General features: G+C 40.0%; 1 protein-coding gene across 6 annotated transcripts in view; it reads left to right on the top strand.

The window, feature by feature from the left end:
• The window catches only part of SRGAP1 (SLIT-ROBO Rho GTPase activating protein 1), a 232356-nt gene that overhangs the window by 82140 nt on the left and 134478 nt on the right, over positions 1-15738 (top strand). The gene's annotated exons all lie outside the window — the stretch shown is intronic.

Below are 15738 nucleotides of genomic sequence, written 5' to 3'. Positions count from 1 at the left end.
AGGAACTGGCACATGAAATTGCAATGCCAATAGTAAGGATTTTTAATGAATATGTAAACTTGGGGGTCATACCCTATGACTGCAGAATTGCTAATATAGTTCCTATTTTTAAGAAGGGGGAAAAAAGTGATCCAGTAAACTACAGGCCTGTTAGTTTGACCTCACTTGTATGCAAGCTCTTGGAACAAATTTTGAAAGAAAAAGTAGTTAAAGACAGAGAGGTGAACAGTAATTGGGATATAATACAACATAGTTTTACAAAAGGTAGATCATGCCAGAGCAACCTGATTTCCTTATTTGAGAAGATAACTGATTATTTAGACAAAAAAAAATGCAGTAGATCTAATCTACCTGGATTTCAGTAACACATTTGATATAATTCCACTTGGAAATTATTAGTTAAATTGGAGAAAATAGGGATTAATATGGGAATTAAAAGTTGGACAAGAAATTGGTTAAAGGGGAAACTACATCGGGTCATACGAAAAGGAGAAGTGTCAGGGTGGAGTGAGGTTACCCAGTGGAGTTCCTCAGGGACTGGTCTTGGGACCAATCTTATTTGACATTTTTATTATTGACCTTGGCACAAAAAGTGGGAGTACATGCAGATGACCTGTAGTTGGGAGGTATAGCCAGTATGGAAAAGTGCTAGAATATCATAAAAGAAGACCTGGATGGTATTGTAACTGACATAATAGAAATGGGATGAAATTTAATAGTGCAAAGTGCAAGCCATGCATTTAGGGACTAACAATAAGAATTTTTGATATAAACTGGGGATTTATCAGTTGGGAGTGACAGAGGAGGAGAAAAACCTGGGTGTATTGGTTGATCACAGGATGACTATGAGCAATAAATGTGACATGGCCAGGAAAAGGCTTATGCCGTCCTAGGATGCATCAGGCGAGGTATTTCCAGTAGAGACAGGGAAGTGTTATATAAGGTTCTGCTGAGACCTCATCTGGAATACTGTGTGCAGTTTTGGTCTCCCAAGTTTAAGATAAATTCAAACTGGAACAGGTGCAGAGAAGAGCTACTAGGATGACCCAGGGAATGGAAAACCTACCTTATGAGAGGAGACTCAAAGAGCTTGGCTTGTTTAACCTAACCAAAAGAAGGCTGAGGGGAGCTATGATTGCTCTCTATAAATACATCAGAGGGATAAATACAAGGGAGGGAGGGGAGTTATTTAAGGTAAGCGCCAATGTGGACACAAGAACAAATGGCTATAAACTGGCCATCAACAAGTTAAGGTTTGAAATTAGGTGAAGGTTTCTAACCATCAGAAGTGTGAAGTTCTGGAACAGCCTTCCAAGGGGAACAGTGGGGGCAAAATATCTAACTGGCTTCAAGACTGAGCTTGATAAGTTTATGAAAGGGATGGTATGATGAGACTCCCTACAATGGCATGTGATCCATCAGTGACTTCCAGTAGCAAATATCCCCATTTGGGGAACGATCTGAGTTATTACAGAGTTTCCCAGATATCTTCCTGGTGGGTCTTGCTCACATGCTCAGGGTCTAACTGATCGCCATATTTGGGGTCAGGAAGGAATTTTCCCCCAGATCAGATTAGCAGAGACCTTGAGGGGGTTTGTCTTCCTCTGCAGCATGGGGTCTGGGTCACTTGCAAGTTTAAACTAGTGTAAATGGTGAATTTTCTGTAACTTGAAGTCTTTAAACCATGATTTGAGGACTTCAGTAACTCAGCCAGAGGTTAGGGGTCTATTTCAGTAGTGGGTGGGTGAGGTTCTGTGGCCTGCAATGTGCAGGAGATCAGACTAGATGATCACGATGGTCCCTTCTCACCTTAAAAGTTTGAGTCTGTGAGATTTACTGGACATTTTGTGTTTTGCTGTATTACTTTTTCAACAGATGTCTGGGTAGTTAAAGTCCCCCATTACTACCAGATTTCGTATTTTTGATATTTCTGTTATTTGTTCTAGGAATGTTCTCTTCCTGATTTAGAGGTCTGTCGTAGTCCCCAACTGTGTCCTAACCCCTATTTTTGCCCCTTTATCTTTACCCAGAGACTTTCAGTTGGTCTGCCTCTCACCTCATTCTGGACCTCAGAACAAGTGTATATATTCTTGATGTATAATGCAATACCTCCTTCCTTTTTTTCTTCCCTGTCGCTCCTGAAGAAGCTGTACCCCTCTACACCAATATTCCAGTCATGAGATTTATCCCACCTAGTCACTGATGCCAGTTAAGTCATAATTTAGTTTGTTACTAATTCTTCCAGTTCTTCCTGTTTGTTCCCCATTTTCTTTGCATTTGTGTGTAAATATCTAGATGTTGAGTGGATTACTGCATTGATTCCACTCTTGCTGCTCCTCTTACCCTATTGTAATTTTTAATTTCCTCTTCCCACCCCACAAAATATCGAGACCTCTTTTAAGGTTGCCTTTTATTTATGCTTCCCTGTGGGCTTTTGTCATCTGCCCCCTTTGAATCTCTTTAAAGCCATCCTCACTGGTTTGGCGAGGTTTCGCCTTTGTCCCTCTTTCTCCGTCTCCTTTTTTAGAAAAACTGTAAAGGTGTTCTGAGACTTCAGAACAGTTAAATATCATAGTGATAGGCCCAGTTAAATATCTAGATAGAGCATTTCTTTCAGTGTATGGTATATGCTTGGGTTATCAATTTATCCTGCTAATTTAAAATGCAATGTGTACAAAAAAATTGAGATTCCTATTCTGCAATATGATGCAAAGCTGTGTGTAGTGGCAGGCACCAGCCTTGATTTCGTAAAACCTTGTAGCCTCTCTCATGCTTCTAAATTTCATCATAATATCAGTAAATTAGAGATTGCTATTAACCGTGGTAGATATGATGGCTGCTAAGTCGTTCTCTACACTGTTTTCCTTCTCTTCCCTCTTCCTAAAGAATTTGTTGTTTATCCTTGATTTCAAAAGGCTAAAACATCTGTCATAATGGTCCCTCCCCACTTACTGCTGACTTTTCACTTAAGAAAGTTGCTTTGCCTCCCTAGTGTGATCGAACACTAAGTTGCAAAAAGACTACATTCTTTAATGGAAAAGACATTTCAGAAAAGAGTCCCATCAAATTTCATGTTTCAGACTAGCAGCCGTGTTAGTCTGTATTCGCAAATAGAAAAGGAGTACTTGTGGCACCTTAGAGACTAACAAATTTGAGCATAAGCTTTCATGAGCTACAGCTCACTACAGATGTGGGAACCTGCATGAAAACCCGCTAAGCTTAGGTTAAAACTTCCCCAAGGTACAAACTATTTTACCTTTTGCCCTTGGACTTTATTGCTGCCACCACCAAGCATCTAACAAATATATAACAGGGAAAGAGCCCGATTGGAAACGTCTTTCCCCCCAAAACCCTCCCCAAACCCTACACCCTCTTTCCTGGGGAAGGCTTGATAAAAATCCTCACCAATTTGCATAGGTGAACACAGACCCAAACCCTTGGATCTTAAGAACAATGAAAAAGCAATCAGGTTCTTAAAAGAAGAATTTTAATTGAAGAAAAAGTAAAAGAATCACCTCTGTAAAATCAGGATGGTAAATACCTTACAGGGTAATCAGATTCAAAACATAGAGAATCCCTGTAGGCAAAACCTTAAGTTACAAAAAAGACACAAAAACAGGAATATACATTCCATTCAGCACAGCTTATTTTCTCAGCCATTTAAACAAAACAGAATCTAACGCATATGTAGGTAGATTAGTTACTAAGTTCTAAGACTCCATTCCTTTTCTGTTCTTAGCAAAAGTAACACCCAGACAGAGAGAACCTTTGTTTCTCCCCCCCCTCCAGCTTTTTGCATCCGATGAAGTGAGCTGTAGCTCACGAAAGCTTATGCTCAAATTTCATGTTTGCTATTACTGACTATTAATAACATGCCTAGACCACTTCAACATGAAGTAACACACCTCTGATTTAAATTGTATTCTATATTAAAATCTAACACTACTGAATAGGAAAATTTTCATTTAGATTCCATGATAGAACCTAAAGGTTACATTAAAATGCAGTTTACATAGTAAAATTTTGCCATTTTCTGTGATGCCTTTTATAAGGATCTTTAAAATTCTGCACCGGTATGGGAGGGAAGTATCACTGGGCCAGATTCTGCAGTTGCGGGGTCACTGAGAACTGATTCACAAATAGAGATAAAGTAACTTAGCCCAAGGTCACAAAGGCAATCAATGGCAGAACTGGGAATAATAAAGCCTAGATCCCTGCATACCAGCTCCACTCCCTTTCTCCATCCTCAACCATGTAGCCTCCCCTTGAAAACTGTTTATGCTTTGCTTCAAACCAGGGGCTTTTTTTAATGTGTGAGAAGAAACATAACCACTTTTTTACATGCAACATTTGTTAAGGAAGTGCTATATAAAGAGAGAGCAAGTATTTGGCACATATAAATATACAGAATTGTCCATAAGATAGTACCGTACATTCAATACAGTAGTTATGTACTGTAGTTGGCTTTCTGAGTCCTATTCTGAACAAGAGACTTATCATATGCGGGAGGAAACACAACTACAGCTTTGCATAAAACTGTATCTTTGTTATTGACCTAATCTCTACATCATGTACTTTAATATGACAGTTTGTCACCGTGCCTCAGTGGGTAACAGCTGAGGATGCCAAACTGCTGAGAAATAGGGCAAATTCACCCAAAGTGGTGGTTATTCAATCATTATATTATACCAAGCCATTAACCAATTTGGTGAGACAGAAGTTTACTTTTGTTAACAAAAAGTCAAAGATGCAGTCTCCTTAGGCATTCCAGCCCTTGTCTCACCACTCAGACACTTGGAGTCTATTTCATCAAACATAAGGTTCTTCTAATCCCAAGAGATAAGCCACATAGCTAGGTCAAATATATAACTCAGATTGTATCCAATAATCTTGCTGCTGCCAATCCCTTAGTAACTAAAATCTAAAGGTTTATTAACAAAAGAAAAGGAGCGTTAATAGTGGTTAATAGATCATATACATACAAACAATTGCAAAGTTCTTATATCCGCTTTGTAGCAGTTATGGAATAGACTGCTAGCTTGTAAAGTCTCTCTGGTAACTTCCAAAAGATTGAAAGGCCCTCAGTCCATTGTTTAAAAAATGCTCCTTTTTGTTGTAAATCCACAGTCCAGAGAATCAGGACTGGAAAGAGGCAAAATGGAGATCTCAGGGGTCTTTTATATCCTTTGCCAGGTGCCTGGAAATGTACTGTCTCAAACAAATCTCACAGCCCAGTTTGTGGAAAGCTACTGGCTTAAGGTGAAGTCCAGTGTCACATGAGCATATTACATGTCCTTACATGGTTTGATGACTTACAGGGGGGAGCCATTGCCCCCTTGGAGCCTGAGGCGTCCACAGGAAGAGCTATCAGGATGGAATGAGTTTCTTCTATGGTTCATTGTGAGAGTTAAATGTCTTTGATGGGTTGTCAACAGATAGCTGTCTGGCCTCGATGTACATTTTACCTGGTGGGTGTTACCCAGGAATACAGCACATATGTATGATGCTAGTACATAGCTAATATTCATAACTTCAGATATAAAAATAAAACATGCATATAAACAGGATAATCATACTTAGCAAATCATAACTTTTCCAGTGACACCTTACATGACATACTTGGTACACAGTTTGTTGCAATTGTGTAACAATGGCAACATCAATTATATAAATGGTCATATTCAATCATACAGCATCACACAGTTTTTCAGATATTTTACTGCCAAATGCCACAATTACCAAATTTTAGTAATATTTTAGTAATTTGTTCTACATCATTTCTGAAAACCTAGAATAGTGAAAGGAGACAAGAAACCTCATGGCTTAATCAGCCAATTTTTTGACGCTCTTCTGCTGCTCCAAAATGTTTCTTTTGTAACTGCCTGTAATGGAGCAAATGCTTTCCCTCCCCCATTTTTGAAAACATATGGGAGCTGAGAAGGGAGCATCTGGGTGTTAAGTAAAACATATTGGTAAACAGAGAGAGGAGTGCAGTGCAAGTCAGTATGTTTCAGAGGCCTGTCTAGTTGCTGTGTAAATATACAGTGAAGTGATTTCTTTTTTCATCAGCACTTTTCTTCAACGCTTTCTTTTTTTCTACCAGTTTTTTCCCTCCCCATGCCCTGAAAGGTTCACTTAAGGATGTTCACTCTTTGCTGTGCTACCGCTTTATTTCCGATTCTGATCTGGTTTTTTCACTCCCTAGTGGAGGATTCATGCTGGGGGCTAGTCTGGGGTGGGAGTCATAGCATTGCAAATCATCCACAAACCCCAAAGAAACCCAAAACTGGCCAGGGAAATTCTAAAATAGATGTGGATTCAGTTTGGATCCCATGAGCCTCTGCTTCAAATTAAAACTGCCCTTTCCTAATGGGACCTCTAGGGAGGGCGAGTGGTAGTTCAACCTACTCTGGAGTAGATAGTCATAGAATTCAAGGCCAGAAGAGACCACAAAATCATAATCTGAATTTCCAGCATACTGTAGGACACTAAACACCACCAAGCCAACACCACACCAAGGCCAATATCCAGAATTAGGCCAAAGTATTACAGACCTCAGGGAGACTAGGGATTGAGGCCCCTGCAATGGCAAGGAATTGATTTAGTGAGAAATACCCAGTTGATCCTAGCAAGTGACCCATGCTGCAGAGCAAGGCAATGCCCCGTATGGTGCTGCAGGGTGCAGATTACAGCACCTTGTGCTAGTGGTGGGTAAGGTGAGCCCAGGGAGGAGGAGGAGATCTGGTACTGAACGTGAACAGCTGCTAGCCTGTGTGCTCTTGCAACTTAACAAGTGTAGACTGAGTGTCTGAGATTGAATGTATGCCGAGTGACAGCATAAGGAACAAGGACAAGATTTTTTTTCATTCTGTGAATAAACATTCACAATTAAAAGTGCCATGGAGGAGGCTGAGACTCATGAAAGTGATGACAAGTTTCTAAGACCTTCTAATTCCTAACACTGCATATGTGCCTCTTCCAGGCTTCGTCTCCTCCTGCGCTATTTTTAGATAAGTCACTGAGGGTTGTTGGAGGGATTGGCAGTAGTAATTTGTGCTTTCTTGGAAGTTTAAACAGAATTCCACAGATTGTAAATAATAATTAGAGCTGATCAAAAATCCAGTTTCTAGTTCAGCATTTGTTTTCATCCTGAAGTGGCATGAAAAGCCAAAATGTCAAAACTCTCTGCAGAATGGAAAGTTCCTTAAAAAAAATTAATTTGAAATGTCAAAACATTTTGTTTCAATATTTTCAATTAAAACTAAACATTTAGAAATTTTGGAATTGAAATGTTTTGTTTTCACTTGTTGAACTGAATTCAGATGTGTGGTTTTTTTTGTTTTTGTTTTTGATTTTTCCCACCCCTCAGTTTAACACTGAACTGCATTCGCCTGAGTTGTCCACAATACCTCGCCTTTAGGGGCCAGGCTTCCTGACTGGACTACATCTCCCATCATTCACTGCAGTCTTCCTTCTCTGCACAGTGAATCAAGTGAGCTGGCTGTAGTCTGGCTGGGAAGCCTGGCCCATAGAGGAAACTGGGAGGATGAGACCTGAACTACAACTGCCATTAGGCATTGCAGCAGATCAGGCAGATATAGATTAACACTGTCTGAAAACAACAAACTGTTTCATTTCTATATTCTCCCAGCATAATTTTTTTTTGTCATGATGATTTCATATAGAAGTGGAGAGATACTCAAGGAGCTAAATATTTTAAAGATATTTATAACTCAAATGAGTTGATAAGCATCTTCAAGAATCTTTTGCACAGGTTGCTTCATTTAGACACTATACTAATTCTTAAATGGTTTTTCTACGTCCACACTGTCAGGAGCTCAAGCAGCTGCTTTGGTGTTTGCAGTAGATCCTCATAGGCCCATCAAAAGCCTTTTAATTACAGCCAGCTCTGAATATTTGAGCTACCGGTTTTCTGATTTGCCACTTGCCCATCATCAGGAAACAAACTAGGTTAGAATGAGAGCAACCACACTGGGAAATTTTTAAGAATTGGGGCTAAATTTTCAAACATGGATGTCTAAAGTTAGCCATATGTAAAATAAGTGGCCTGCTTTAAGAGGGTCTGAGTTACACACACACATCCCATTGAACATTAATAAGCCACTCAACACCTCTGAAAAATCAGTCCACTTATGTAACGTTAAGCATCCACATTTGAAAATGTTGGCAGGTTCGTTTGGCTATTTCCCCACCCCCTCGAGGTTTTAGCATTATTTTGAAACTTCATTTTGGAGATAAGAACTGGTTTTATTGTGTTTAACCCTAAAATGTTATCTCTTGTGTATTTTGCTCCTACAGCCCTACTGTCCATCTGTAACTGGAGCCAAAATATGGAGGGGAGTGGTGATGAGATTATTTGCATTTGTATCTGAGAACTTTTGGATGTTATAATTGGCCTCACCTTCCTGCAATTATCAGGTCCACCTTGTGTTCTGGCAGCTCAGACCTAAGGCAACTGCAGGATGAGACTGAGGTTTGCAGAAAGAGGATAAATTGTCAGTTAGCAAAGCATGTGGATTTTCTGAGACCTGCATACACTGGCTAAAGATTCTGCAAGTCCCTTTCCATGATAGGAAAGGGGAAGAGATTCCCCCTCCCCTCTCGCACCGGTCATCAGTAAATCAGATTAGCTAAATTTGGGATCCTTTAATTTTTCTGGACTGCACTCACCTATCCTATGCTCCTTCCCTCATCCCCACTACACAGGCTCAATGTCTGTATGAAAGAAAATTTTTAAAGAATCTTGTTTTTTACTATTTTAAGTATTTATTAAATAAATGTTAATGTGGTACAAGTCACATCATTTACCACTGGCATATGAATCCCAAATGCCGGTAGTAATGAATTATTATTTGTATCACGGTAGTACCTCAGAGGCTCAATCATGGACCAGGACCCCATTGTGATAGGTGTCATGCAAACATAGAACAAAAAAGAGTGTTCATGCCCCAAGGAGCTGACAATCTAAGTAATGACCCTGTGCTTTTCTGAACCTGGTGTTTTGTGCATAGGTTCACAAATGGGTCCTGCTTCCCAAGAGTAGCCTGTCTTGAGAGGCCATCACACTTCTCTTTATTACTTATTATTTCTTTGTATTATTTATTTATTATTTAACATTTATATTGAAGTAGCACCTAAAGGCCACAGCCAGATCATGCATTGTTTTGCTAAACACTGTGTAAACATATTATGCATTATAATCCTAGTTCTCCTTTTGGGGGTAGTGGCCAAAGTGACCATCTGGCTAGAGGGCTGTTTGCCTAAAATGCTCCTGAAAGGGGAGTAACTATTCATGAAAGACCTGTTACTGGATAGAGAATTTCCATCCAATGATCTCCAGCAGAAGATGCAGGAGGAACTGTGAAGTGCCTTTCCTATCACTTTGTCACTGACCTCATGCCCTAACAATGGATAGGGTGTGGGAAGGAAGATGCAGCCACAGGACAGTATATCTGGAGAAGTCAAATTCTCTTCACACTCTGTGGGCTAGTTATTTTTATTTTTCACATTCATTGAGAGTTTAATGATATAATTTAGATTGGGAGGGAGCGATGTGGATTGCAAGTAACTTGACTGAGCTTCTGTCATGAAATATATCTGGGATATATGAAACTGAACTCAACCTTGAACTTGAGAAATAAGATGGCCAGTATTTACTGAACCATCTAGTTCTTATGCTGGTAACAGATAGTTACCCATCCTAATACTTACCTGCATTCCATAAGATACCTGGTACAAAATTCAGCTTTCGAATGAGTGTGCACAACTCCCATTGGCATCATGACATAACAGTACTTTGTCTCTCACACCAGGACTATTTACTTTTTTTAAAAATCTTCTTGTGAGCAACTTTTTCAAAGTCATTTTGAAAGTCTCAGCGAATTGTCGACTGGTTTTCCTTTATCTGCTAATTTGTTTATATGCTCAGAGAATTCTAGTAGATTGTAGAAGCACACTTTTCTTTTATAGACACTCCCCTGGTTTCTTACTTTGTTCATTTAAGTGTCTATTTTTAATTATAGTTTCAAATTACTTATATGATAGTGAAGTAAGAATAATTTCGAGTATCACCCCTCACATTGTTTTTTGTGGGATGGGGGCAGAGCGCAGCGCGAATAGGTACTCCTGCCTCCAGTCTTCTGGTACAGTAGTTGATTTTAGTGAGAGATTGCATATTTTTTGTTAGCAGTTCAACCACTTCACTCTTAAATTCATCCAGTGTGTGTGAGTGTTTACCACGTGGTCCTGATGACTTATTGCTCCTTAGTTTATCAGTTTGTTTCAGCACCCATTCGGACACTTCAGTCTCTCATTCTACCTCATCTATATGTCGATTTAAAGAGTAGACCTAGGGTAGGTATATCTCCCCTACATACTTTGTGGGAAAGACTGATGCCAATAAATCATTTAGCTTCCCTGCCGTGTCCTTGTAATAGAGGATAAGGGCCACATTGGCCAATTGTCAGAAGCCTCAGAGATGGATCTGATTTACTAGCTTATCTGTTTCCCCACCACCACCCCTAATTCCCTTATGTTTTCTCATTTGGCCTCCCCATCTACTGTATTTTTTCCTTCCAAAAGTTTCTCTATTCATTTGCCTATTGCCCATGTCTGGAGGACAGATGGACAGAGCACAGGATTTTTGCTTTTTTTGTTGGCTACTTCCCTGTGTTGTATGTCTTTGGCTAGTACCTTGCAAACCATACTCTTTTTTTTTCTATCTTGGCTGACTATACAAAGCTTGTTTCAGGTCACCAATTTGCCATCCTTGTGCTATGGCTGTATTCTCTCCTCTCGTTATCTGCTATATCAATGACTGATTTATTTAAGGTTTGATTTTAACTTCAAGTTGGTGGGAGGTTCTGACTTCTGTTCCTGTGCTAACCAGGACCTGTAAATGCGAGGAGCATCTGCTCTAAGTCCTAATTGCCAGTCAAATATTTGTACTGCCCTCTTCTTTAATCACAGTGGGAAGGATTTAGCTGCCTGAGTGTCTAAACTTTTAGCACAGTGCGCTTATATTTATACAATAGAATTTTTTTCAGAAGAGGTCTCCAGTTAAATAGCACATGAAGGATTTCTCCCTTGCCCCATTCCTGCTAGCTTAAAGAGATGAATAGGTCTGTTTACTGCATCTGTTCTTGATGGCCTCACTACCATAGAGCAGTCATTAGAGCCCTGCTGGAAATCATAACCATCCATATGCTTCTTTGGAGAGGGATTATTTTCAGTATAGGCTTAAATTCATGAGTTATTGCTGGAAGACTGGGCAGGTAAGCAAGTTCTGTAGTGTAGCATGCCAAAATGGCAGTTTTAAGTTTGGATGTGGTCTAAAGCTTCTTCCCTTTTTTAAAAAAAAATCTTTTTGGTTTCTAGCAGACGGGGGTTTGATTACACTCATGGGAGCTGGTAACATGCATATGATTTAGTGCAAAGATCACTGGGGCAGACACCACCTTGCCTCTTGCCATTGAATGGGTGAACAGGGGTTCCCTCCAATCAATCCCCTCCCCTCGACTCTGATTTTTTTTTTATCACCACCATTAGTGGGAACCTCAGGGGAGCCATCCCCTCCTTCCTCTGTAATAATTGAAGCTAAATGTAATTGCATGTGGTTCTCAAGCCAATTTAAACTTTCCAGTAGTGGGAAATTGGAACAAAGAATCTTCTCCATGACAGTGAAGGATTTATCCTTTTCAGCTGCTGTTAGTGGATATTGGACTGTCTCTATAAATTGAGTTCAAACTTGCCTCAGTCTCCCATTGAGGTACATATTTCATTTTGTAGCTGAAAAAATATACCTTAACCCAGCCAGTGCAGTACTTATAGAAATATTAGAAATTGTCTACTCTAATTGTTAAAGATTAAAGGGCTTTAATGTTGTAATTTTAACAGGGGGAATTGGTTGTCCTCAGTATGTTAGGATAGTTTTGATTTCTGTTAGATGAGGGGTATGTTCATTCTGATGCAATTTCAGGAAAGCACTGGTACACTGATGATGCAGTATCTATGACCATTTGGTGCTAGACGAGAGTCTACCTCATAGTCCATCCCTCTAGGGCAGTTGCCCTAGCAACAAGGTCAGAGATTTAACCTGTCTTTACTGAGCTTTAGAAGTAAGGAAGCTGATTAAGATCATTAGGTTTTCATTACCGGTCTGATTATGACAAACTGATACTTGATTTTCTTCCTCTGCTTCATTCTTGTATTTCATACTATTTTCTGAGCACTAGAGAGAGAATTTATTGAGGTTGCAGTTACTAAATACTACAAATGTGGGTATTCATGTTTATCAGTAAGGTCATGTTCTGTGTTTAAACACGTTGCACTGCCATTCTGTCAGTTCACTTCCTTTATCAGCTTGATCCAAGCAATGGAAAATTATTGAAAAGTCTCTTAGAATTTGCAGTGATGTTTATGCCTTCCCTGAGCTAAATTTCAGATTCTACTTTTTGTTTTATAAAAGGCTTCAACAAATTATGATATTGGAATTATCTCAAGACTTGAGTCAGTGAAGTTAATTTGGTTTTATACTAGTGTAACTGAGAGCAGAGTTTGGCTCTATCTTATTTTCTAATCTGCATTACTGTATTACTATAAGAAAGTAGAGGAGGTGCATATGAAATCTTAAATCCACATTTGATTTTTGTTTCCATTTACATTAAATTATAAGAATTGATTTACAGAAGTACTAAAAATAGCTGCTGGCATGAGGGGGAATGGGACAGATGCAGAAGAAGGACCCAACTTGAGTGTGTTTAGTAACAAAAGACTGACAGACAAGGAGAAAGATTCCAGAGCAGGTGACAGGTTTCTTCAAGTTAACAGCAATGAAGCCTAAATGTGATTTAAAAGAGTAAAGTCTTTGTTATTTGTACCTGAAAATTTTGGCTCATTTTATTTTCCCCATTTACAACTCTATGGAAACTTGCTTATATTGATGATCCAGTGGTGATTAGGCATATGCTGAAAACAGTGATAATATACAATAGGATTTCCAGGGCAAGACTGACATCCTTTATGCTAATGGGAATGCCTATCTGTACTTTGCTGACATGTTTATAATGATGACCCCAAGATCTGTCAGTCTTTATATGTTGTTCTGTCAGTGCAGCAGCTGGCTATACATTACCCCATCAGATGTGTGAGACTGAGTCTGCCAGCTGTTTCCTGTGTTCTCCATTTCCATCTCTCTTCTCTTTCTCCAGCTCCCAACATTTATCACCCTGCGGGCTCAGACTGGTGTACTGGTGAGCTCAGAGGGGCACTCAGTACAGCAGTCTTCCCTGTTTTTTGGTAAGACACCCATAGATAGGGTTAGCAGACCACGTAAATCCCTTTTCTTGAATTCTTTGGATTTCCATGGTGATGCTATGCCATGAACAAAAGCTAGACTCAGTTATGTGTAGATTAGTTTGCTATATACATTATTATAGAGATCAAGGATTGGTTTTATGAGCAGTGCCCTGTAAGTGCTGGTATTTCACAGTTGCAAAATTGTGCTCCAAAATGTAAGATCTCATTTTAAAAGAAATTAAATCTCTGGCCTTTACAGTTGTGAAAAACAATATCAAAATATGAACTAAGCAGAAATCAGTACAATGATTTATTTAGAAACTAAAATAATTGTGTCAATTCTTGAAAGCTTCAAGTCTCTCAGCACGCACGCACACACAAAAAACAAAAATAAAAATAATCAACAGTTTATCTCCCAAGAACCATCTGAACTGAACATAAAACGTGTCTGTCTCTGTCTATAAACAGTCTGAAAGTGCCCAGCTGGTTCTATAGTTCAGTTCTGTGTTGTACTGTCAACATAAGCAACTGAAGCATATTGAAAATTACAGGATTTTTATTTTTTAAACGTAATGTCAATAAATAAAAAATAAGGGACGCTATAGCAATTGTATTAATTTTATTATTAATTACAACAAAAACCTCAATTTTTAATGTACCGACAGCTGCTATAGAGTTTCCAGTCTATGCCAAGGGGTGCTGCAGGCTCCAAAGATCTTCCTGTAGAACTTGTGTCCATCTTCCCAAAGAGTACAGAGGTGCTGTGTACAAGAAGCAGACTACTGTGGGAAAATGCAGCATTTTCATTAATCAGAAATAAACTACTACAGAACAGGCAGATAATCTTTGCCATACCTGTCAGCTACGACTAATAATGAAATCCTGGCTCCATCGAAGTCAACAACAAAACTCCCACTGACTTCATGGGAACAAGGACTTCATCCTAAGAGTCTTAGCATTTGATCTTTTACTGAAACAGTAATTATAGGCATGAGTTTGGCCTGCAGTTGATGCTAAAACTACTTCTGACACTCCAGCAATGGGAAAATAGATCCTCGGGCTTGGTCTAAACTGCAAAGATAGGTCAACGTAAGCTGCCTTGCATTAATCTACTTGTGCATATATCTAAACTTATATTTGTCTCCCAGCAATATGAGCTGTGCATTACACCGACATAGTATCACCAACTCCCAAAGTGGCATTGAGCCATCGTCAATGTACTGAAGTCGATGCAGCATGAATGTAAACACTGCATTTCCTGTGTTGACCCTAATAGTCCTCCAGCAGCTGTACCGCAATGCCCGACACTAACCACTCTGGTCACAATTGAGAGCTCCGCAGCCCAGAGGTCATAAAGACCAGAAGCCCCTCCCCACAACTCTTTAAAGCCCCACAAACTTTTGAAATACCTTTTGCTGATTGGTTTCAGAGTAACAGCCATGTTAGTCTGTATTCGCAAAAAGAAAAGGAGTACTTATGGCACCTTAGAGACTAATCAATTTATTTGAGCATAAGCTACCGCTCACTTCATCAGATGCTGATTTGCTGATTGTCCATCTTGGCAAGCACACCAGGCAGTTCTCCATTGTTGTGTGCAACTGCCCAGCTGACCATGCCAGCTGCACACTCCAGATGTACTCCAGTTTGGAGTAGACAGGAGATATTGGATCTTCTGGGCCCATGGGGAGAAGAATCTCTGCGGGCACAGAGCAGCTAGAGAAACGTGAACATTTATGAAGAGATTTCACAGGGGATGCAGGCGAAGGGGTAAGGACAGAGATCAGCAGCATTGCTGCATGAAAGAGAAGGAACTGCATCAGGCATATCTGAAAGCCAGGGAGGCCAACGGTTGATCCCATGCTGAACTGCAGACCTGCCATGTTTACAAGAGCTGCATGCTGTCCTTGGTGGAGACCCCATCGCCACCCTGCAGACTACCCTGGATACCTCTCGGGAGTCCAAGACATAGACCCTTGGTGTGAACAGCGAGGACGAGGAGGAGGATGGGGAGATGCGACTGGGGGTCCATCTATGCTGCGTGCCAGGACTGTTTGGGACTCTATTACAGTCCAGTCAGTCCTGGCAGTTGAGCCTGGGAGAGCCCGATGCAGGAGAAGGAACCTTGAGTAAGTGTGTACATTTATTCCCCATTACAGTGATGGCACCCCCAACTTTGCAGGGCACAGCTATTAACTTTTTTCATTAATTTATTCAAACTAGGAGAGAGAGCGCTACAACAAATAAAGATAGTTATCTGCTTTTCATTCTCTCGTAGAGGTAAGTGGGGGGAGGCAGGCAGAGCAGGTTGTTTATGTGCACGAGGATGTCCGTTCAAGCCTCCTGAGAGATCTCAATGACACTTTCATGGAGGTACTCTGCAATCCTTTCCTGAAGGTTTCTAGGGACGGCAGCCTTACTTCT

Source organism: Chelonia mydas, chromosome 1 (genome assembly GCF_015237465.2).
Source record: "Chelonia mydas isolate rCheMyd1 chromosome 1, rCheMyd1.pri.v2, whole genome shotgun sequence".
Lineage (NCBI taxonomy): Eukaryota > Metazoa > Chordata > Testudines > Cheloniidae > Chelonia > Chelonia mydas.
The sequence above is the reverse complement of the archived record's forward strand: the minus strand, read 5'-3'. Positions and strand labels throughout refer to the sequence as shown.